The sequence below is a fragment of the Notothenia rossii genome (genome assembly GCF_949606895.1).
Source record: "Notothenia rossii genome assembly, chromosome: 7".
NCBI classification, from domain to species: Eukaryota; Metazoa; Chordata; class Actinopteri; order Perciformes; family Nototheniidae; genus Notothenia; species Notothenia rossii.
The window spans coordinates 23,999,388-24,023,661 of NC_136905.1; the positions used below are offsets into that span (position 1 = coordinate 23,999,388).

The following is a 24,274-nucleotide window of genomic DNA, read 5'->3' on the forward strand; positions in this document are numbered from 1 at the left end:
TAGGACATTGTGTGATGTCCAAATGGTGATTTTGAAGGTGGCGCAGTTTGTTTTAAGCACTGGCTTATTGTTTTGGACTCTTTATCTTTATGGTAATTCAAGTATACATCTAAAAAAGATAGGGGTTTAAAAATAATATCCTACATAAATCTGCTTTAAGTTTAAAGAAGGCATGAACCACAAAATGGTTCCCTTTTTTTTAATTCCCCAGTGTGATTTATTTTCTTTCCTGAGTTACTAGAAAACCTTGCATTCATGCTACTTAAAGCCCCTCTTCCTTCCTTCATACAAACATTGGTTGTGCTTCCACGTGGCATGTTCTAAAAAAGAGCTCCTAGTAATTGATGTCATTACCATGCATCACCTGTCATTGCCACACTAAATGCACAGCGACAGAGATTCACCTAAATGGCAGTGAGCAGCAGTAGAGAAGGTGGAACTAGACAACAAAGTGCACTTGGATAATGGTATGCATTTGCGCCTTCTAGTCACATACAGACGTGAATACAGGGACAGGGAAAAATAATAAAGTACAGAAGGAAATAGAGGGGATGGGAGAAAGGCACAGAAGAGGAAATGCTAATGAGAGAGAAGAGAGCAATCATTTTTCAAGTGATTGCATAGATGAGGGATAATTTATTATGAATGTGTGCCTGGCTTCCTTTGACTTAGATGCATTAGCTTTGCCCCACAACTGTTTCTCAATAGATCTCTGGAATCTCAATTTAGTCCCTGAGTATCATGCAAATGGATGACTGTTGGCCAGCTCCTAATTCATAGATTGCACTCAGTGGCCCCTAGCCAAACCATTGTCCTATAATTAATGACTCATTCCCAGTTCTTTCCTCCAGTAAGGTTATTGCTATTTAGGGAGAAGAGAAGCAAAGACAATCACTACATGGATTTACAAGATCAATAAAACATTCAACACAAAACTTGGAAACATACAAATAACATATTATAAAAAAGTTACATATAATACACAGATTGTTATAGGAATTACAATAGCTGTAATGTAATTTATCATCTGCACATAATGCATCTCCCTGTGTTATAAATATAGCATTCACTCAACACAAATGAATTAGCAGTTTATGAAATGATGCATCCAAGCAAATTGAATTATACAATCTGTGGTTTATGTGGTTTTAAGCCTCAAGGGACAGCTTAGATTGCTATTTACATGTAGCCATTAGGGTAGCAATAGTATTGCTCTGTATTCATACATCTCAACACATCAACACTGGCACATACAAGTCTGGCTTCGATGATGAAATCATAAAGCGTTTGGGGATTTGTATTCATCAGTGTCATTCAATTTTTCTTAATGGAAGCAAAAGATTAGATCTAGTGTACACCCACATATTGGTAAAACCAATAATTAATACATATCATTATAAAAGTGAGATGCACTTCTGCCTTTCTATATGTCACATTCACATTTCACTACCCCCCCAAAAACAAATCTCTCTATCCCATGTTTCAAGTCTGTGCATCAGGCCTCGGCCAAAAGCCAGTGCTGCTGTCTCACATTTTTCAGAATCTCACAGGATTAAACAACATGGAGCCTACAGTAGGACATGATCCAAGCAGAAATCAAATCTGACCCTCTGAATAATCTGAGGCACATCCCTCCAAGATAACCTGTCTGCTGAACACAGCTGCTAGACACACACAGATGTACGCACGCACATAAATCCAAAGGTTGCCCACATAGGCATGAACACACATGTGGAAGCACACACACACAAACACACACACACACACACACACACACACACACACACACACACACACACACACACACACACACACACACACACACACACACACACACACACACACACACACACACACACACACACACACACACACACACACACACACACACACACACACACACACACACACACACACACACACACACACACACACACACACCCCCCCACTCACATCCGAGCTGGGTGAAGAAATTTGCTTTTGGACATGACAGAAATGCAAACAGACAGCCATGTGTAAAAATGCCTATCCATCCATCCATTCACCCATCCACTTATCCAACCATCCATTTGTTCATCCGTCCATCTGTCTGCCAATTCGTTTATCGGTCCATCGATCCCCCCCGTCCATCTGTCTGCTCATCCATCCATCAAATGTGGTTTAGAATTAAGGTCTGAGGCAACCGCTCCAACCAAGTGGTCATGATGTTATGGAGGGTTATTGGGATGATTTAAGAGATGTGAAAAAGGTAAAGGTATTGACGATTTACAAGTATACTGTTAATTCTTAATTGTTGTAATAAATGTCTCTGGCTTGCTATAATTCCTCATTGTAAGCATTAGATGGTGCAGAAGTTAAAACGTGTGCCTTAGTCACGAGATGAATTACTATGTCAAGGAAAGAAGTTTTTTTCTAATTTGGGACAGAGCCAACTTCCTTGCATTGCACTCAGGCCCTTCTGCTATATATTATAAATTCAGTGAATAAGACTGAGATATGAATAAAAAAAGAAAATATACAACAAAATAGACTTGTTTTAGCTTCATTTATATTGCAATTTTTATCCAGTGTGGCTATTTTACGCATATCAAGCACCAACTGAGTGCAACAGTTCGGAATAACTGATTGGACCTTGTGTATCTGTTTTTTCCTGAATCCTTGTTGCTTTTGCTGGTCTCTGTGCGTTCACAGGGTAGTAACTTCAAGTTAATATCACCACAATATTTTGCCAAACTAACGTTTTCAACTCAAGAGGACATTGTTTTCTGTGTGCATTTGGAATAATTGATTTTTTGCCTCCGGCCAGTGGAATCACTCAAGGAGCCGACTCAAGTCAAAAGCAGTGTGACACTTTAACACATTTACACTGCATAGGTCACCATTTGTGATGGCAGAAAACTGCAGTTGAAGGAAGAAAAAAACCACAAAAAAAAACTGTAAAAGCCCATTCATGTCCCAACACTCAGGGCGAGAGCACTGCCTTCTCTAATACTGACTAGGACATGTCATAATCATAACCAGAGGCAAACTCAAATTAGATTTAGGGTTTCCCCACTCATCTCATCTACTGTATTGCACGTCTGTCCGTCCTGGGAGAGGGATCCCTCCTCTGTTGCTCTCCCTGAGGTTTCTCCCATTTTTCCCTTTAAACTGTGGGTTTTCTCTGGAAGTGTTCCTTGTACGATGAGGGTCTAAGGACAGAGGGTGTCGTGTTGTCATACTGATATTCTGTACAAACTGTGAAGTCCACTGAGACAAATGTAACATTTGTGATATTGGGCTATATAAATAAACATTGATTGATTGATCGCTACTGAATACTGTCGTAGGACATCAACTCATGCTGTTATATCCTCCCTTTACACATTATCCAAATGTGTTTTTTGGGTCTAACTCACTTAACAAGGGTGGCAATTTAGATTTCCAGATGGAATCAATACTATGTTGTGAATAACTTTCTATTTTACTTGTTTTGTTGTTGTTAGAGTTCATTTCACTGAAGTACCCCTGTGCTTTCTGTAGCCTGTGTGACAGACCCAAATACATAAAGGGAAGAAATGTATAATACATGTAGGGAGAGAATTGATCAACTGTTAACATATCATTTATTTAATTGATCAATATTAATACAAATTGACATAACTAAAACAGCCAAGTTTACACATTTGTATATATTGTTTAAACATATTGTATCCCCCCCTTAAGTGTGAAACAAAAACATATATGTTTTCTTTGATATACATTTTAATACACTAAAACACATTTTGAATTAAGAGCCAATACTGACAAAAACATACAGTCTTGGGCTGGAGAAGCATGTTTGTTTAATAGCAGAGAGAGTTGCTTTAGTAAATCCCCATGGTAACCAAGAGGTTTGTGTGTTACATATTATTGATTACAGTGTTTGAATGTAATAGCCTGTCTGTAACCAATTATATTTGGAATGTGACCTCCCCAATTCAGTCTTCAGCTTGTTGACAGTTTGAAAGACTATATTTATACTGAGAAAAACTATTCCTGTGGTGCCTCCAACATTCATAGACAGACCAGCATTAGCACCAATGACAGGAGCTATTAAGGAACAGACAGGTTCAGCCATGGCCCACCATAAACACTCATTGTGTATGTGTGACTGCACTACAGTAGTTGTAGACTTGAACATGCATGTATACATGTATACAATTGCACACACACTCATGCACACGCACAACAACTAAACGGACCACTGTCAAGGTCAGAGGACTGCTATATATAAATAAACATATTTGATCACACTTGGAGAGGTTATGCAAATAGAATCCCTGCAATTAAGCCAAATTCATGCATAATAGATGAAGCCTCTGCACTGGTCTGTGCATGTGCGTGTGTGTGTGTGTGTGTGTGTGTGTGTGTGTGTGTGTGTGTGTGTGTGTGTGTGTGTGTGTGTGTGTGTGTGTGTGTTTGTGTGCTTGAATGTCTGCCTGCCTGTAGTTTTATTTCCTTGAGACAAAAAGAGGTGTGACCATTTCCTGTGAGGTAATGACTATTTAGTAGGGATGCTCCGATCGATCGGACCGGTGAGCGGAGCAAAGCACACACTAAGAGTTAGACCTAACACACTTAGCTATTTTATCTACCTCTGGAACAAGCTAAACTAGTTATAAATATATGTATTCCTCACTGTCGGGTCACTCATTACTCAGTTAGCTGCATGAGCAACACACTCTCACTCCCTAAGCATCCAGGAGCGACGGTTGGTCAGGGTCTCGTGGTGTCCAGTTGTGACACGCTGAGGCTCCTTCAGCTTCATAAACGGACGCAAAGGGCTTTCAACTGATTGCAATGTATTCCCATCGGTGGCGGTATTTGATGCTTAGGGAAGCACCGCATCCATTTATGTCGGCAGCTATTAAAGGCAATGTGAGCGTTCATTCCCATTGGATAGCGGAGAATTGTACAGCCGGAAGTAAGTATTCTCCTTACTGTTGATTGATTTGACAGTGATATCTGCACTACTCATCAACTCAAAAACACCATATTATCTTTGTTGATTAAACGACATTGATAGGTTTAAATTGTGTGCAATGCTTTTGTGTTTTTCCCCTTTAATTCTGAGAAACAACTTGTTTTCTCTGAAATGTAGAGCGCCAAAGAGACTAAACTACCCACAATCCCCAACTATTGTTGTGACGACGCCTGTCCGCTTTGACAAACCTCGTGATAAGTCAACAAGCTCTGTGATTGGATGAAACACAAATTCATACAAAAAAAGTGTTTTACTCTCATTTATTATTCAAAACCATCCTATTTATTCTAATGTAAATTACATGCCAGTGTTTTATCTTTTTATTACTTATATTTTTATGCTTTATTTGCTATGAGTTATATCTGAAACAAATTATGTTTCTGAAGATGTGTAGTCAATTCCACCCTTCAATGTAGCATAAATGTGAACTCTCATTACAGGAACAATATCGGCAACAGACGTAGGAAAGATCCTCAGCTCGCTGATTGGATGTTTTAGCTGCAATGTACGTTTTTAAAGATATTACTGATTTTCTTTGAATATAAGAATGTAAGTACTGAGTTTTAAGCATTCTTTCAGTAATCAATGGTAACACAACTTCCAAAGTTACAGTAAAATAAAAAGGACCCTGACTCGGACAATACACAATCCAACATGTTTAACAGAAGAGAATCAGTTATATTGTTTGTACACATGGTACTTTACATATATATATATCCGTTTGTTTAAGGTGTCCAGGTGATGCAGAAAGGCTGGACCAGAGAGTGAGAGACAGAACTGGACTCCTCACAGCAGTGAACTTCAGCACAGGTATAAGACTATTTTTTCATACTGTACAAAGAATCAAGAAAGATATTGGTTTAAATAAATGAAGTATTGACTTTAATACACTGATATACATTCCATTAAACAATACTAAATACTAATACTACTACTATCACCTATACAGTACATCAGTTAAGTTGAGGATTTATCTCTCAATATTGTCTGTAAAAAACGTGGTAAAAGTTATTCTTTCAGTGAGACAACAGAGCAAGCTTCTACAGTTGCACTACGTTTTGATAACAGTTAAATATTATTTTGATAATAACATATATTTCAATGTTGATGAACTTCATACTGTTCATTCATAATCTGATTGTCTTTGTAGCTCTCTGTTGAAATAAAAAAAAACATTACAATTACAATATAATTATATCTACAGCCCCTAAACACACAAACACACCACTTTCATAAATAACACACTTGTTCTGCAATAATATGTTTTATGTTTCCTGTAATTTTTGTTAGGAAAGGACATGCCTGAAAGACACGACATGTTCTCCTTCTCTGAGGGTAAAAACAGTCAGCTGATCGAATGCATTTCCACATCTACACTCCATCCGCTGATTATTTCTATTTGCCTCGCTTTATGAGCTTCACATCACTTGTGCCTTGTACCGCAGAGTTTGCAACGTCACAAATAAATGGGGCCAATCTTCAGTCAGATGTGAATGTGTAATCTAACATTTTCAGTAAGAATAATGGACGAAAGGAGTGCAAATACAAATACAATTTATTGAAATGTGAACCAAAAGTTAAAATCCCATATGGACAAAAGGTGTAAACCTATTAAATGTATAAGTAAACACATTTAGTCAAATAAAGTGACAGACTAGCTGTGCAGTTGGTATCAGCTATGGCCAGCATGGGCTCCTCCATCAGGCCTGGTCCTCCTCGCTGAGGAAAGACCCTCAGTCCTCTCCAAACCAACAGACAGGACGTCCATCAGGTTTCTCCCTGAAGTCTCAGCAGCTCTCTGGACACCACGCTGTCTCAATCCGTTCATCACACGGAGGTTTCTCCCTGAAGTCTCTGCAGCTCTCTGGACACCACGCTGTCTCAATCCGTCCACACTGAATATGAGAGAAAAATGAAAATAATGAATGCTTTAGAGTAGACAATAAGAAATATAAAGTTGACTGTTGAGTTGCTCAGTTTTTTTAGATTGTCAATACTATTACTGTATAACTAATATCTCAGGTTAAGAGGCACATTCAAATAAAGATTGGTCTTTAAATACATTTTGTCTTTTAAAGTCAAGGATCTAGAACTGGTACTTAGTTTTAATGATACAGTCTGGTTATTATGCTGTTTGGAGGAGGCCTCACAGGTAAGAGCACTAACTAGCTACCATCACATGTACCTTAGCTTGACTTAAATGTATTAAACGTATAATTAAGTGATATCAAAATATAAATAACTAATATCATGCAAACATATTTGCTTGGTTCCAATATTGAATTTAGCGCAATTGCATACAAACGTTAAGGGATTTTAAGATTCTGAAGTATTATGCTAAAAACTCAATAACTTAGATTATTATTTATAGTTTTGCTGAGTAGTTTCATGTCCGCTTACCTTAGAAACGTAAAATGCCACGGCAGTGTGCAGATGGGGAGCATGTTAGCTTAGCTTGGTAGCTTCAGCTAGCTCTGGAACTTCCAGCTCAGTGGCAGGAGGTCTCGCCTCGGCTCCGCCTCTTATTTGGAGCAGGCTGGAGCAGGCGGGAGTTGAACTCTGACGTCACTGTCGAGCCGTTAGTGGCCGACTCCGCCTACTAAGGGCTTCTCGGCAACTCTGCAGAAACCTGTGGGTGACGTCACGGACCCTACGTCCATTTACATATACAGTCTATGGTTTTGGCTGATAAATTCTAGCTTTTCCTATATTTCAAGTGAATAATCAGTTTTATGTCAATCATGCTGGGAGTTTGTAAACAGAGTCATTTTCACAGTTGGATAAATAACCACTTTTTGTAGTTTATCTCAGCCTTTGTATTCTAAAAAGAGTTGCTAACTCTAGTCTGTAACAGGATTGCCAAGCAGGATTTGACTATGTTTTCATTACACTCAAAAACACAGATGGCCAGAATGCTGTTCATCCAACCACAGCCTGTAATACTCTATCACAGATCTGATACCAAAAAGCTGATTCAGACGGCAGAACAGGTGCAGTGAACACAGTCATCACTTGGTCAAAAGGCAGGCAAAGGCTTGTCAAAACAGGTAAATGCAGCCAAAATAAAGCTTTTACTGCTCAGGCAACATGTACAATCTGAGAAAATGAGAAGACTTGGTTCTGATTGCAATTCAGGAGGAGCTTGGCATTCATGAAAAGGAAAAGTTGAGATGAATAACTCGCCAGTGACCGCTGGTGGACAGGTGCAGATTGGCAGGTCTGGCTCCGGTTTAGGAATTGCACCCTTCTATTCCATGTCTGTGTACAGATACAGACGTAGATTAGTTAGATCCAAATAATATATATTTGGATCTAAGACATATTTTTAGCGTTTTGTGGCAGTGATTAGTAAGTAACGTTACTGATACTGAATGATGCTAATACTAAAATAATTCATTTATTATAATAATTAATTGTTTTATAAGGCTGAAGAAACCCCACCTTTTTTATGCTGTTAATACTCTGTGCATATACTGTTGTTAATGCTCGTTACATATATTATATTTGCAAAAAGACATGGCTGACTTGTCTTTCTGCTCCAAATCCAACAGCTAGGATGGACAAAATATGCTGATTTCAACAGAAATGTATCGATTCATAAATTAGTCAAGCTCTCACAACAGTGTTCTTTGTTAAGTAAGAAGTAAGGCCTTACTTGAGTCCTTACATAGTTACATTTAGAGTAAAATAGATAATAAAGCAGGATAAGCTTTAGGGTGTGGCTTCCTTCTGACTATCAATGTATTGTAAAGGTTTAGACCATTGACCATCTGTAAGCCTTTAACAGTTTGCTTTCTGTTCACGAATTTTAAGGGTTAGGTTAGGGTGACCAGACGTCCCCGTTTTCCGGGGACAGTCCCCGTTTTGTATTGGCATGTCCCCGGTTGAAACTGTCCCCGGAAATGTCCCCGTTTTTTAATATACGTTAAAAGCACATAGCAAGGTGAAATAAAACGTTTTATGTCAGGAAACACTGGGTAAACAGACTGTGGTCAAGCCAGCCCCCAGTTCGGAAAAAACAGTCAAGCCAGCCCGCAAGTTGTATTGCGGTGCGCGAATATCCTATGCATTACGGTAGAGGCCTGTAAAAACTGTCTTCAAAATAAAAGCGTTTACTCGGTCAATAACAAATATACCTAAAAAACACACCAAACATATTCATATATACTGGAGCTTAAATCAAGAAATATTTACTCTATAATGTGATCAATAATAATTTAAAACAAACTACGTATAACTACCACATTATAACTGAGTGAATGTAAAATGTAAGTATACAGTTATTAAGATATCTGACATTTCCACTGGGTGACTAATTTCAATTCACTAATTTCAATTGATGTTGACACCATCTCACAACACCCCTAAAATAACATTACTTTCTGAAGCACAATATAAAATGTATGCTGTTTAAAATCTCAAATTAGATCTATTGTCCATCTATATTTTGATTATTATTTATTGGAAACTGTCCATAATCAAAGAGTCATTCAAAGTCAATTAAATACTTATTTCACTTCAGGGTGATAGCAGGAGACCCCATCTAGTCAATCAGAGAAAATCGGGAAACTCTGATGAAGAGTTTCAAAATAAAATAGTCTTGAAATCTCATATATGGGCTATCGTCCTTCTGTTTGTATCCAACAGTTAAAATGTTCGAATTACATTGAACCAGAATTGTCCCCGTTTTGTCTTTAACAGTGAAGAAAATTGGATATGTTAATGATATATTGACCGCAAAACTCAAAATGTCCCCGGTTTTAATTTTGAAAATCTGGTCACCTTAGGTTAGGTTGCCTCAAAGTTGTTTACATTGTCTCGATCTTTCGTTATAATTCTGTTTCTAAAAACACAAGATGGCAAAGGCCAAAAACCAAAATAGTAGTTCAAAAACCAATGGGTGCTAAGACCATTTGTCATGAAGTGACTCTGCAGCATGGTGTTACTAAAAAAGAGCATGATTAGGAACAAATGCAAGCCTTCCAATAGTTATTTAAAAAAGGTGTTTTCAAGTGATACAATACCAGTGAAGACTTTTGATGCTGTTTTTGTTAATATCTGCTAAAAAATAATTTTAAAAAGGAGCATTGTTTGGAAATAAATATACTTTAGATTAAATATATAGCACACCGTTTATAACAAACTCAACTATAATAGATTACAAGCTATAATAAAATGGCTATCAAATATGTTTAAGCCATTAAATCCTAGACAGACTGTTAACAGTATGTGTCTGGCTGGGATACTTGCTTACAGACCTCACCATTCCCTGACTGTCTGTCTATCTCACTGTAATTATGCTTATCCTCTTTTGGGGTGACCCCCACTCTCCCAGACCCATTTGCCCCTCAAATCTTTATGGATCCCGAGGTGGTTGTCATGGAAACAAGGAGTACGCCAGGCACATGTTCCCCCTTTTGAATACAATTAATATGCAGCCTGATTTATCCCTCTTTCTTAGGAGGGGGTGCAGGGAGGGGTAGATGGGAGGAGGGGGGGGGGGGGGGGGGGTCTGGTAATTGGGGTATGAAAAGGACTAGGGGAAATAAATTTAGCTTTTTTTTTTAATGTAGTTGAATTTGAGGGTGTGAAGAAGTGAGGCGGTGTGAGGACGGTTAGAGGATGGCTAGTTGGATGGACTGATGGGTGGGGATAAAAGAGGATAAGGAAATGGAATGAGATGATTTAAAATCAATCTTTGGCTCCCTGCAAAACAGTTTTTCCCCTTTCATTTTGGAACTGTGACAGTTGTGACAATGCAAGGATGGGCTGGTCGGTAGATGGGATGTTGAAAGGACAGCTTCGGCAAAATGGGACTTTTTATCCATAGCTTAAAATGTGAGAGTGTGTAGTCGTAGAAATAACGAGTGACAGAGGATGACAATATTTTGAGCTACAGCATATGGGAAGTTAAAGTGAAATGATTGTTTTGTACAGTATTTCCCGATGTATGTGTTGTATTTGTTCTGTCCATCTATGTCCCTCCTCTGTCTCCTTGTATATATCCCTCAACTACACTACAGCCAGAGTTTCCGTTAGCCGGTAATTCCCGGACTATGACCGGTAAAATATGCTGAAGACCGGCAAATCTAAATCTCTCCGTTCAAAATGTCCAGTCAAAATAATTTTCCCTTAGTGCAATACCGCATCAGTTGCGCCACTTATGTGACAGACAAGAAGAGTCAACAAGCTACATGCACAGTCACTTCCTTTCTAATGTCTGACATTTAATGTGGAGGAAGAGATTTATGCTCCTGAAGGGGAAATGTTGACCCCTCATGTAAACAAATGCTTAATGCTGCATAATGCTGCGCTATATTTTTGCTGCCAAACCCCCGTTGCCAAGCAACGCTTATAAGCAGCGTTTCCGCCAGGGGGGCTTCTTGTCGTCATTTGACGCCCTTATTCAGCTCGGGACGGCATGAACGCGACCTGAGGGCGTTCAAAAATATTAATAATTATTAATAATAATAAGGGTGTTTTGAATTTTGACTAGAGCCGACCCAAATGATCCGGCTCACTAACGTAAAAAGACAGTATCTATAAGGGACGGCTCTAGTCAAAATTCAAAACACCCCCCCCCCCCCCGCTCTCGGGGTGGACGCCCTCTCAGCCCTGGTCTGACGGAAACACTGCTTAGGCCTATAGGTGTCCTTTGATACGCAGGCAGTCATATCATTAGCTAGAACTAGCTAGATCTGATCGATATGGACATAAACGCGAGTGAAGTATAACCGTACGCGAGAGAGAGGGATCAGAGAGCAGATCAGCTGCTGCTGACGGAGACACGCAGCTCTGCATGATCACAGCTCCGCCCGCTGTGACGGACCGGTGAGCGGAGGAAAACACACACTTCAAGTTAGACTTAATACCCTTAGCTATTTTATCTAGGCTACCTCTGGAACTGACTAGTTCTAAATATGTTTATTCTTTATTGTCGGTTCACTCATTACTGGATAAGCGAGCTGCATGAGAGGGACCGGCTCCGTTTATTATTCCGGTGTTATTATCCAAAGTTACTCTACACTTTTGAATAATGTAGTTAATCTGCTATAATTAGTTTGTTTAATATAGAGATCGTTATGAATTTGTTTTAAAGCTCAATAAATAACAAAGAAGACCTTTGACCGGCACTTTGCACATTTTGTCCAGAAGATTTTAACTTTAACGGACAAGTTGACCGGCAAAGAAAAATTTGAACGGGAACTCTGACTACAGCACACATTATCCACCCTCAATAGACACAACGTGAGAGTCCTTTAGCTGCAGCAGAGGGCTTGATCTTACAAGGGGGCCACGACAGGGACAGCAGAGAGAGAGAAAGAGCCAGTGGAAGGAGAAGAAAAAGAGGACATAAGGAGGGGTGAGAGAAAGTGAAAAGGAGATATTGGGAGAGAGAGAGCGAGAGAGAGAGAGAGAGAGAGAGAGAGTGAGTGGAAGGAGGGGTAAATGAAAGAAAGAGAGAGGGAGAGAGGAGCGGGAGCATGAGCCAGGTGACAGCCGCACAGAAGCAGTCGGGTGGAAAGAGCCAAACGCTGGAGCCAATTAATTCCCTCCACATGTTTTGAGACAAAAGCGTGTGCACTTGACCCTCCTGTGAGCTGAGGGGAGAGAGAGATGGGTGCGGGCATTGGGGGAAGAGGGGAAGAGGGAGGGGGGCAGAGGGGGACTAAGAGGATCAAGGGGCTAGAAGAGAGCGATGGAAGAGGGAGACAAACAAATAGAAGAGGGAGTAAAAAAAGAAGCAGTGTGATGAAGAGTGAGAGTAGGTGAGGGAGAGAAAACAAGAGCATGGAGGAAGATAGAGATACACAAGAAGAGAATAGGGAATACAGTGAGATAGAAAAAGGTAAGCATTTGATAATTGAGGAAGCGATGTTAGCCAGAATTTAGGTTAGAGTCTGTGTTCTGAGGGTTTTTGCACAACTTTTTTCTTATAAAATGTATACGCTTGTTGCATATTTTTGCACAGTTCTTTAGCCCAGGTGTCACATAAAAACCTTGGTTCTCATTCATAACACTCCGTTCAATGTGTCTCTATTAGGGATGTGCATCTCCATCACTGAGGCCGATGCGATGCGCATCTCGATACGTTACCACGATACGATACATTAACGATACCTTTGAAACACCAGGCGATGCGATACGATACGATTCACCCCTGTTGCGATACAGTTCGATACGATTTGATTCAACATTATGCGATTCGGGGCGATACGATGCGATTCAACACGATGCAAAAATAATGATACTTCAATATGGTACGACAGAGGATTTTTGTTTTATTCCTTATATGCAGCAAATCATACATTAACAAAAAAGTGCTTTACATATTTGGTACTGCACATCCCATCATGCTGTTTATTTTTTTACCTTTAAAAGCTCTCCAGAGTACAATTGTATAATACCTCACAGTTAAACAATGTAAGGATGCATTGCTCATGATTAACAATGTGCAAATAACAGCTACCATAGAGCAATGCCCATACAGCTGCCAGCCTGATGTGCTTAACAGTCAGAGGCTAACTCACCAGTGAGCAGAAAGCAGTGGTTTTTATCTGAACAATAAAGAAAACAAATAACCTTTCACAAACAGGTATTTCATAACTGCTTACAGTAAGGAAGACATTTAAATTATTATTGGCCGTCACAGGCTGCTGTAAGCTAAACACCTCTCTCTGACAGAACACCTCACTGAGTGATTTAACTCATATGTCTCACTTTCAGGTTTCTCTTTTCAGCCGCAGACCCCACGTCGCCTCTTTATGTGCGTCGCTAAGTTCCTCGTACTACTTGTGTACTTTGAAGCGGCTCGGCATCGTTAACAATTTGCGAGTGATTTTTCAAGTTGACCGTCTGTAGTAATAGTGCCGCGCACATATAACATCAGGACGTTACTGATGGGGTGCGGCTGCGGAGTGATACTGTGTGTATGCAAGTCCGCATCTAGGACGGATCTATGTATCATGGCTGTAGACCTGTTAAGTAATAAAGATACCTCATACAAAGGTCTACGGATACCTTATTACTCTCCATGACCTGCGGTCAACTATATAGCATAAATGACTATTACACCGTCTTTCTTGAACAATCCGAAGTGTTGCCAAACGTTTGATTTGTAGGTATTTTTCGCTGCGCTGTGTTTCTCTTTCTCCTCAACTTCCGTGTGTGTTGATAACTGAGACTCTCGTTCTCCGTAGTGGCGAAGCAAATATCAAAGATCGTCTCTGCTGAACGTTGACAAGATAAGGGGATTTTATATGAATGAATCGGTTTTTTACCGATGCAAAGACGCTACGCAATCGATGCATCGCGAGTTCAACCCAAACTGTAGCCGATGTGCACTCTTTCAACCGGTGCACTCGCATCTTGAACGTTTATGCCGGTGCACCGATGCGAATCGGTGAATCTTAACATCTCTAGTCTCTATGGGATGCGCCTCAACGTGTATGCAAACAGAAGCATCAATCTCATTAAGCCAATCCTGATTGGCTGGTGATCTTGACGTCTACGTCAGGGAATCCACCCACCCTTTAAGTAGCTTGCGCTACGTCGCAGTGTCATTCAAACGCCTTCTCTCGCTTCGGAGCACATCTCAAAATATCAGTAGCCGGGCTAGCTTAACTGTCCACAGAATGAACCACAAGCTAACTTTCGGTCGACGGGCGCTTGCCGGCTACTCTTGCTTTGCAAGAAGATTGAATTGAATATTAACACACCAGTTAATATTGAAATCTGCCACACCGTTTTTTCTTTTGGAATAACGGTAAGGTTTTGATTTTTCTTCTAACGGTGACGTATCTGTTACTAGTTTATCGCTCCACACCGACACCCCGGCGAGCGAGGACGGATTCTTCTCTCCCTCACACCAGAGGAGACGGAGATAAAAGATATTAACACACCAGTTAATATTAAAAAATCTGCCCGCCGTTTTTTCCTTTCGGAATAACGATAAGGTTTTTATTTTTTATTTCAAACGGTAACATACCTGTTACTAGCGTGTCCCTCCACGCTGACACCCCGGCTAACGAGGATGGACCCTTCTCTCCCTCACACCGGAGGAGACGGAGGCTCGGAGACTCGGCTCTGCGGCTGAGGGTTTAAGATTTCGAGCACGGACTCACACCAGGTCTGCTCATCCTGCCTTGGGCTGGAACACGCCCAGGAGGCTATCGATGCCCCTGGTTCGTGCGGACATTGTGCCCGCTTCACCACCAAGAGCCTCCGCCGACGGCTAGCGCACCAAGCTAGCCTGTCGGGACAGGACCTCTTCATGTCTGTTGATTCGCCGGCCGGCAATCGAGACATGGTGACGACCGCAACGGAGGTTGAGCCCCACGCTGTGTCGGAGCCCCGTGCCGTGTCAGGCTGGGGCCCGGCGGCGGCGAGAGCCGCGAGAACTGCGAGAGCGGAGCCCCACGCTGTGTCCAGAGGTGCACCACTATATGCAGACTGGACTCTACATCCAATAATTGTGAGTCAGCTGTGGGTGCGTTATGGCCGGGCCGCGATGGATCTGTTCGCATCAAAAGAAAACGGTCAATGTCAGCTGTTCTTTTCAATGCGCGATTTAAACGCACCGTTAGGCGTGGACGCGCTCGCGCACGTTTGGCCTCCGGTCCTTCTGTACGCGTTCCCACCCCTGGCTCTGATACCCCCAACTTTTGCCAGAGTGAGAGAACAACGCCACACACTGATCCTAATAGCTCCACACTGGCCTGCAATGTACTGGCTGGCGGAGATATATCAGCTGCTGTGCGGGCAGCCCTGGCAGCTCCCGCTACGCAGGGACATACTGTCTCAGGCGGGGGGGAAGATTTTCACCCACACCCAGAGCGCTTGGCACTATGGGCCTGGCCCGTGAGTGGTATAACCTGAATACAGTGGGGCTCCCTCAGAGGTGATAAACACGATTCAGAGTGCGAGAGCTTCCTCCACCAGGTCCCTCTATGACTGTAAGTGGAGGGTGTTTGAGGAGTGGTGCCTTCAAAAGGGACACATTTCTTTTCAATGTCCTGTCGGGGTGATTTTATCAATCCTACAGGACCTGTTTGATAAACACAGAGCTTTCTCTACGATCAAAGTGTACCTGGCTGTTATTGCTGCATGCCATGTGGGCTTTGAGGGAAAGACGGCTAACCAACATCCCTTGGTCTGCCGTTTTATGAAAGGGGCTCGTAGGCTCCTGCCTGTTTCCAGGTCACTGGTGCCCTTATGGGACTTGGCAGTGGTTTTAGATGGGCTCACTCGACCTCCATTTGAACCCCTGGAAGAAGCTGACATGAAACACCTGTCACTGAAGACAGTGTTGTTACTGGCTCTGGCATCCGCCAAGCGAGTCAGTGACATTCATGCACTCAGTTTGCCCCGGGGCAAACGAGAGTGTTGCTGAAGCCCAACCCTGCCTTTGTACCTAAGGTGGTCGGCTCATGTACCCCCATTGACATTGAGGTATTTCCTCCGCCGCTGTGTTCCTCTGAGGAACAGCGGCCGAATTTGCTGTGCCCAGTCCGTGCTTTACGCACCTATATGGACAGGTCCAAAGAGTTTCTATGCAATGACCAACTCTTTGTATCCCCGGCTAACCCTCATAAGGGCAAGCCCGTTACCAGGCAACGGCTCTCCCACTGGATTGTGGAAGCGATTGCTCTGGCTTATACGAGTCAGGGTTTGCACTGCAGGCACCAACGGGCCTGCATGCTCATTCTACTCGTGGACTGGCTACATCCTGGGCTTTGTTCAAGGGTGTTTCCATCCAAGACATTTGTGCAGCAGCGAGTTGGTCCTCACCGCTCACTTTTGTCCGCTTTTACAGGCTAGATGTCTCTGCTCCAAGTGTGGCCAGCGCACTGCTGGGTCCCGTGTTGAGACAGGGTTCTACCTGTTAAGTTCTGGTTGTTTTGGTGATTTTCGAGATAAGCATGTCTAGCAATACGGGAGTTTCAATATCCCATAGTGAGACATTGAACGGAGTGTTATGCATGGGAACTATAGGTTACTTACGTAACCCCAGTTCTCAGAGTAACATGAAGTGAGATGTCTCACCAGACGGCCCTTCTTGCTAAGGCGAAGCGAGAAGAGGTGCTTATTTTTGAATGACGCTGCGACGTAGCGCAAGCTACTTAAAGGGTGGGTGGATTCCCTGACGTAGACGTCAAGATCACCAGCCAATCAGGACTGGCGTAATGAGATTGATGCTTCTGTTTGCATAACGCGTTGAGGCGCATCCCATAGTGAGACATCTCACTTCATGTTACTCTGAGAACTGGGGTTACATAAGTAAACTATAGATTTATTTTCGGGATGCCCACTGAGCAATAGTGATGGGTGGTTTAGAGTTTAAAAATCGCTTAAATGTTTTTGTAAGTTGTTAATTACTTATAATACAATATTTTTCTGTTAGCTCACGGTATCTTCCTCACAATCATTGCTGGCCAGCCTTCAGATCAGTGTTTCCGCCAGACCAGGGCTGAGAGGGCGTCCACCCCGAGAGCGGTTTACCACGGAGCCTCAGTTTCGCCGCTGCGAGGCTCTGGTGCTCGCAGCTAACGCGCACGCTCTAGCACGGCTCATCGCGTCCAAATCGCGCACGTTCCGTGTTGTCCTGTAGCAGGCACTGCCGATGTCGGGGAAACGATCTTCAATACTCCGAAAAGAATCCCACCAGACTCCTTTGCCCCTCCAACAGCGGGACTTCCTTGTCCTTTTTCCTTTTCGTTATTTCAAGCGTCAAAAACTCTCGATCTTCTCTCAAATTATTAATATTTTTGGATGCCCTCGGCTCGAGTTCAGGGCGTCCCGAGCTGAATAAGGGCGTCAAATGACGGCAAGATGGCCCCCTGGCGGAAACGCTGGTTTTGATGTTACCTCCCAGAGGCAACATCTCCAACAACCTGGTGTGCTATCATTGGCTCTCAGATCTGGCTGTCAGATTAAGTGCAGTGTAATTGTACAGTCAATAAGCCAAATAAAGGTAAGGTTTTTGACTGGGTAAAGCTTTTGCTGTTGGTTTTGGACCTACGATGCAGAGCAGCACACAGCCACTCCTTTGACCCGTGGAGGGTGAACTTTTGTGACTTTAATAAATATGATTTTGTTTCCCATTATAGTATGACTATTTAACATATATATTATAACTATGTATTCTAGAATTCTTAAAATACAATGATATGTGTAATATATTTTGAATGAACAGAACATGACATCTTCTTAAAACAAAATGTTTTACTTGGAATAAATACATTAATTTCCACCAAAATGTGTGTCATTAAGTTCACCACATCGTAGGAAATTAAGAGTGTGATGCTAAAAATGTGTGTCGCACCTATAGTCCTATCCCACACCAAGAACAGAGTCACTAACATCTACCTAGGTCCGAATAGTGGTATGCCGTGAATAACTCTGGGAAGATTTAAGATTTAGTTGAAGATTTTACATTTGTATTGCCAGCACTAGGGATGCTCCGATCGCCAATTTTGGGGCCGATCGCCGGAATCAGTATCCGCCGATCGAGTGGGCGGGGCCTATGGGGATCATCCATTTAAAGTGGACCTATCATGCTATATTTGAATAATATAGTGTAGGAACATACCTATGTACCATTGTGTCTTTATTCCAGTATCTACACCAACAAAGGCCAGCAGGTGACGGATGGGAATCAGATGGAGTGTGGTCAGCTGTATGTGGCTGTGGGAAGAGAACGATTTAAGAAGCTGCCTTACAGTGATCTTCTCTTGACCAAACCCAGGGGGATAAGGAGGGTCAATGGGTAAGCACTGCACTTTAGAAATTATCCTTAAAGTGGACATATCATGCTATATTTGAATAATATAGTGTAGGACCATACCTATATAAGGCATGTTTATACTTTTTATTTTTCAAAATACCAAACAGATCATGCATTTTAGCCATTCCTCATTTCGCTCAATTTAACACTGTCTTTGCATGGGCTGATTCTGTGAGAACAGCACCATCTACAGGCCTGGCATATATGTACTTCAGCGTCTCCTGCGCTTTCGAACGGCAATGTCCGTGGCTGTCTCCTCCTGATTGGTGGAGTTGGCCCAATAGCCGTAGCGCCACTTCTGTGACGTCACAGAAGTGTTCAAATCTGGATCAGTCTATCAGATCCCTTGCATCCCCTTTTTAAGAGATTTGGGTATGGAGGAAAATCGAGATGGTTGTGTTTTCTGACACTTGGTGAGTTCCCTGGAACACCGGAGACACATATTCACGTATAAAAGACGTGCAAAAGTGCATTTTGCATGATAGGTCACCTTTAAGGTGATGTTTAAAACTCAGTTAATGAGGTTCATTCACTGGCGCTTCCGCAAACAACAACCAACATAATTATTACGTTCAAATGAAGTATATTTTACAAGTTTACATTAACTTTGAATAATAACACGGGAGAAATTAGCGGAAGCCAGGGCTCCCGACTAACATTTTTTCACCATCCTCCCGGAACCGTCCCGAAATACAATCTAAGCCGTCCCGAAATTAATGTGGACCGTCCTGAATTTAATATATTAGTTTTTCTACATTATCATTAGTTAAAATCATTCAAAGTGACCTTTAACATATATAAAACATCATACAAATCATTACATGATAATTCATCAACCATTTTATTTGAGGAAATCAGTCAAACACAGAAACAAAGGCCAAATATATTTTAAAAAAACACACAAACGAGAAAGATACTCTAATATTGAATCCAATCAAGTCCCATCCAATCAACAAAAAAATCCAACACTCTGTCCTGAAGACAGAACCCAGAGTAACCACTAACCAGGATGACAGTCTGTAACACAGTCAGGAGACCTTTACAAACAATTCAGACGGGAGAGAGAGATCTCTCCCGTCTGAATTGGAAAGATCGAAAATACATCATAGACACATTTTGTAGTCTTATTGCATATTAGAAACAGAGTTGGCGAAACAAAGACTGCGATATAATGTTTATGTAGCAATAATATATATGATATATATTTTTTAAATGTCTCCAGTACCGATAAAAAGTCCGATAACGTCGGAGCTTTACGGTACCACTGTCTTTAATAATTCCGGCCCGGGGTGCGTTTAATACCGGGGCTCGGTACCCATCCCTACATGGGGAGAGGCGCAGCATATTGCTCAGGACTAAATACGATGGAGAGTTCTCATCTCAGCCTTATTACCGATAGGGGATGAAGAGGAGTAAGTAAATAAAGAAGCCGCTGCTCCAGGGTCTGGTTCTGCTGTACGTTTTCGTGATGTAACGGTAAACATTTTTTGCAGAATTCCTCCACGGGATGCCATTGTCATTGTAAATCACTCAACCCGTGAAATACACACACTCAGTACAGAGCTAGACCCGCAAATTCGCGGGCCAGGAATTTGCGGGCAGCTGTGCCGCTGGCTGTCGGTATATGTACTGTGTGTGTGTGTGTGTGCATTTTGCGGGTTTCTAAATGTTTTGTGCATGTGTTTATCTTGACAAGGAGGTTTAATAACTGTGTGCTACTCGAAACGTGCAGTCAGTTTCATTTTCATTGCCGTTCGTAGTAGAGTTAGCAGGGTATTTTTATTTTAACTCTCGTCCCAAAATTATTTTTTATCCTCCCCGGCCCTTTATTATTTCGGCCCCGGGACGACGGGACGTCCTTAAGCTCGAGCCCGTCAGTATCTCATGCAGCTCACTGATCCAGTAATGAGAGACCCGACATGAAGAATAAATATATTTATAACTAGTTTAGCTAGTTCCAGAGGTAGATAAAATAGCTAAGTGTGTTAAGTCTAACTCCTAGAGTGTGCAACCCGATTTTGACAGGATAACAACTGGTGACTTCTAGAATTGTGCGCCTTGGGAGACTTCTTGGAGGAGTTAGATAATCTCCTCTCACACATCCCTGAAACTGGCCCTCCCGCTGTACTTCTCGGAGACTTCAACCTCCAGACTTGGAAGATATCTGAACTAACATCTCTTTTAACCGCCTTTGCTTTCTCACTGTCTCCATCCCCACCAACTCATAACGCTGGCAATGTCCTTGATCTCTTATTCTCAAGGAACTGCACTACTTCTAACCTCTCTGTAAACCCGCTTCACACATCCGATCACTTCTTCATTTCATTCTCTCTACCCCTTTCCAAACATAACAAACTAATCTCTTCTAACTCTGCACCTGTCCGCCGCAACCTTAGTTCCCTCTCCCCCTCTACCCTTGCCTCATCGGTGCTCTCAGCCCTCCCTTCCTCTGACTCGTTCCAACTCCTGCCTCCAAACTCTGCTGCAGAAACTCTCCTCTCTACTCTTTCATCCTCTCTGGACTCTCTCTGTCCTCTCACATCTCGTCAGGCTCGTCAGTCCCCTCCTGCTCCCTGGCTAAATGACACACTGCGTGCTAATAGAATCATCCTTCGGGCAGCAGAGCGGAAACGGTGAAAATCCAAAAAATCTCTCTCCTCCCATTCCTGTCTAAAACAATTGAACACGCTGACTTTAAACAACTCTCCTGTTATCTCCATCAGAACAACCTTCTGGATCCGCACCAGTCTGGTTTCAAGGCAGGTCACTCAACAGAAACTGCCCTCCTTGCTGTCACTGAGGAACTGCACACTGCCAAAGCAGCCTCCCTCTCCTCTGTCATCATCCTTCTGGACCTGTCTGCTGCATTCGACACGGTGAATCATCAGATCCTCCTTCGCACTCTCGAGGAATTTGGAGTTTCAGGCTCTGCACTTTCCCTCCCCACCTCATACCTCAAAGACCGCACCTACAGGGTAACTTGGAGAGGGTCCGAGTCTGACCCTTGTCAATTAACTACAGGGGTCCCTCAGGGCTCTGTTCTCTGTCCCCTCCTCTTCTCCCTGTACACAAACTCGCTCGGATCTGTCATTAGCCCGCATGGTTTTTCATACCACTGCTACGCTGACGACACCCAATTAATTCTGTCCTTTCCCCGCTCAGAGATCCAGGTCGTTGCACGCATCTCTGCTTGTCTAGCAGACATCTCTTGGTGGATGTCTGCTCACCACCTCAAGCTCAACCTTGACAAGACTGAACTGCTTTTCCTTCCGGGAAAAGATTGTCCCACTCTTTACCTAACAATCAACATCGGCACCTCTATTGTTTCCCCGACTCAGACTGCAAGGAATCTGGGTGTGACCCTAGATAACAAACTGTCCTTCGCTGCAAACATCACTGCCACTCTTTACAACCTCAGGAGGATACGTCCCCAGCTGACCCAGAAAGTGACGCAGGCTCTGGTCCAGGCTCTCGTCATCTCACGCCTAGACTACTGCAACTCCCTCCTGGCTGGTCTACCTGCATGTGCCATCCGACCTCTGCAGCTCATCCAGAATGCAGCTGCTCGTCTGGTCTTCAACCTTCCTAAATTCTCCCACACCACGCCGCTCCTCCGCTCCCTTCACTGGCTTCCGGTAACTGCTAGAATTCACTTCAAGACACTGGTACTTGCGTACCATGCTGCGAATGGATCTGGCCCTTCCTACATCCAGGACATGGTTAAACTGTGCACCCCAGCACGTGCACTTCGCTCTGCATCGGCTCGCTGCACCCGCACTGCGAGGGGGGACCCAAGTTCCCATCAGCAAAAACACGTGGGTTTGCTATCCTGGCTCCAGAATGGTGGAATGAGCTCCCCATTGACATCAGGACAGCAGAAAGCCTACACATCTTCCGGCGCAGACTGAAAACTCATCTCTTTCGACTCCACTTCGAGCGATAGAATTATTAATAAAGCACTTATATACTAATAAAGGACTGGCTTATCTAAAGCCAGTTGAGTAGCACTTGAAATGTTTTAGCTCTATGAAACCTGATGTACTTATATGATTCTGTTTTCTTCAAGTTTGTATTTTGTTGGTCGAACGCACTTATTGTAAGTCGCTTTGGATAAAAGTGTCAGCTAAATGCAATGTAATGTAATGTAATGTAATGTAGTATGTGTTTTACTCCGCTCACCGGTCCGTCACACCGGGTGGAGCTGCAGGATTTCTGATTCACACACGTTGCAAACTGCTATTTTATTGTCTTTTTTGGACACCTTAAAATACTGCCAGACTGGTGAAGCCATTTTGGCGAGCTTGTTTTGCCGCGCACAGAGAAAAGTGTCATGTATTTTATGTCATAATTTTACGTCATGTGAACGGCTCTCGCAATCGGAGTTTTTAGAGAGATCGGCGGCCGATCGATCGGAGCATCTCTAGCCAGCACCATTCAACAACTTTTACATTAGATTGTGCCAACAATATGAAAATAAAAAATGTGTCTCTTTAACATACAAATAAGAGTCCTTTCCCTTTGAATAAGATGATCTGAACTGATCAGTTCAGTTATGTGTATGTGTATGTGTAAGTGTGCGTGCGTGCGTGCGTGCTGCTATGGCTCCTTCTACCCGGGTAGAGCTAATAGTGGACTGGTTCTTATCTGAAATCAGTGTAAGTGAATTCAGCAGGATTCCTTCTAATCCAACATCCTCTGTGGGCACCGCTTCCAACTAGTGTTATTTTCGTTGGCTAAAACTATGACGAAATATGTTCGTCAACGAAAAATGTTTCCAAGACTAAGACGAGACGATGACAAGACGGCACCGACGTCAGTAAACATTAACTGTAACAAAATCAACATGCAATATCGTTGACGAAAAGTGACGAGACGAAAATGTAGTTTACTAAATAAAAACTTTGCCAAAATCTCTCTTTACATTCGTTGACGAAAAAGGAGGAAATGAAATATTATCAAAGATAACGTTACATCTGATAGTCAGTTTTTCTCCCAGCAGTTCCATTCACGGTGCTGCGACTGGGCAGCAGTTGTGTGTCTGTGCTGCACGCACCGGTACGTTGCTGTCAGGAAGACTCGGATCTAACAAACCTTATTTAACAGAAAGGAAAATTGCAACAACAGGGCTTGGGAGCAGTGGTCGCGTTAACCGAATATCCCACCACTTTACTCGCGTATATCCATATCGATCAGATCTAGCTAGTTCTAGCTAATGATATGACTACCTGCTTATTAAAAGACACCTAAACAATAAGCGTCGCTATGCAACCGCAGTGTTTCCCCTAGGATGGAGTCATAGCAGCGGTGCTAAGGCAGGTGGGTCCAGCATAATGTGAGCGCGGAGCGCGTGGAATTTTTTTGTGTGTGCGCGTGCAAAGTGCGCCCCGCCAATTTGTTTCTATGTGTCTGCCAGCACAAGAAAGGCTCTTGAGGCCTAGTACCAGGGCCGGTTCTAGCCAATTTGCTGCCCTAGGCGAGATTTT

At 42.6% G+C, this 24,274-nt stretch overlaps 1 long non-coding RNA gene across 1 annotated transcript; it reads right to left on the minus strand.

Moving 5' to 3' along the window:
• Positions 1 to 6,542: 6,542 nt before the first annotated feature.
• Positions 6,543 to 7,526, minus strand: LOC307047546. The gene is made up of 2 exons (XR_013810478.1): positions 7,406 to 7,526; positions 6,543 to 6,900 (listed from the first exon to the last, which is right to left on the minus strand). It is a non-coding gene; the product is annotated as an uncharacterized lncRNA (long non-coding RNA).
• Between the last annotated feature and the right edge of the window lie 16,748 nt (positions 7,527 to 24,274).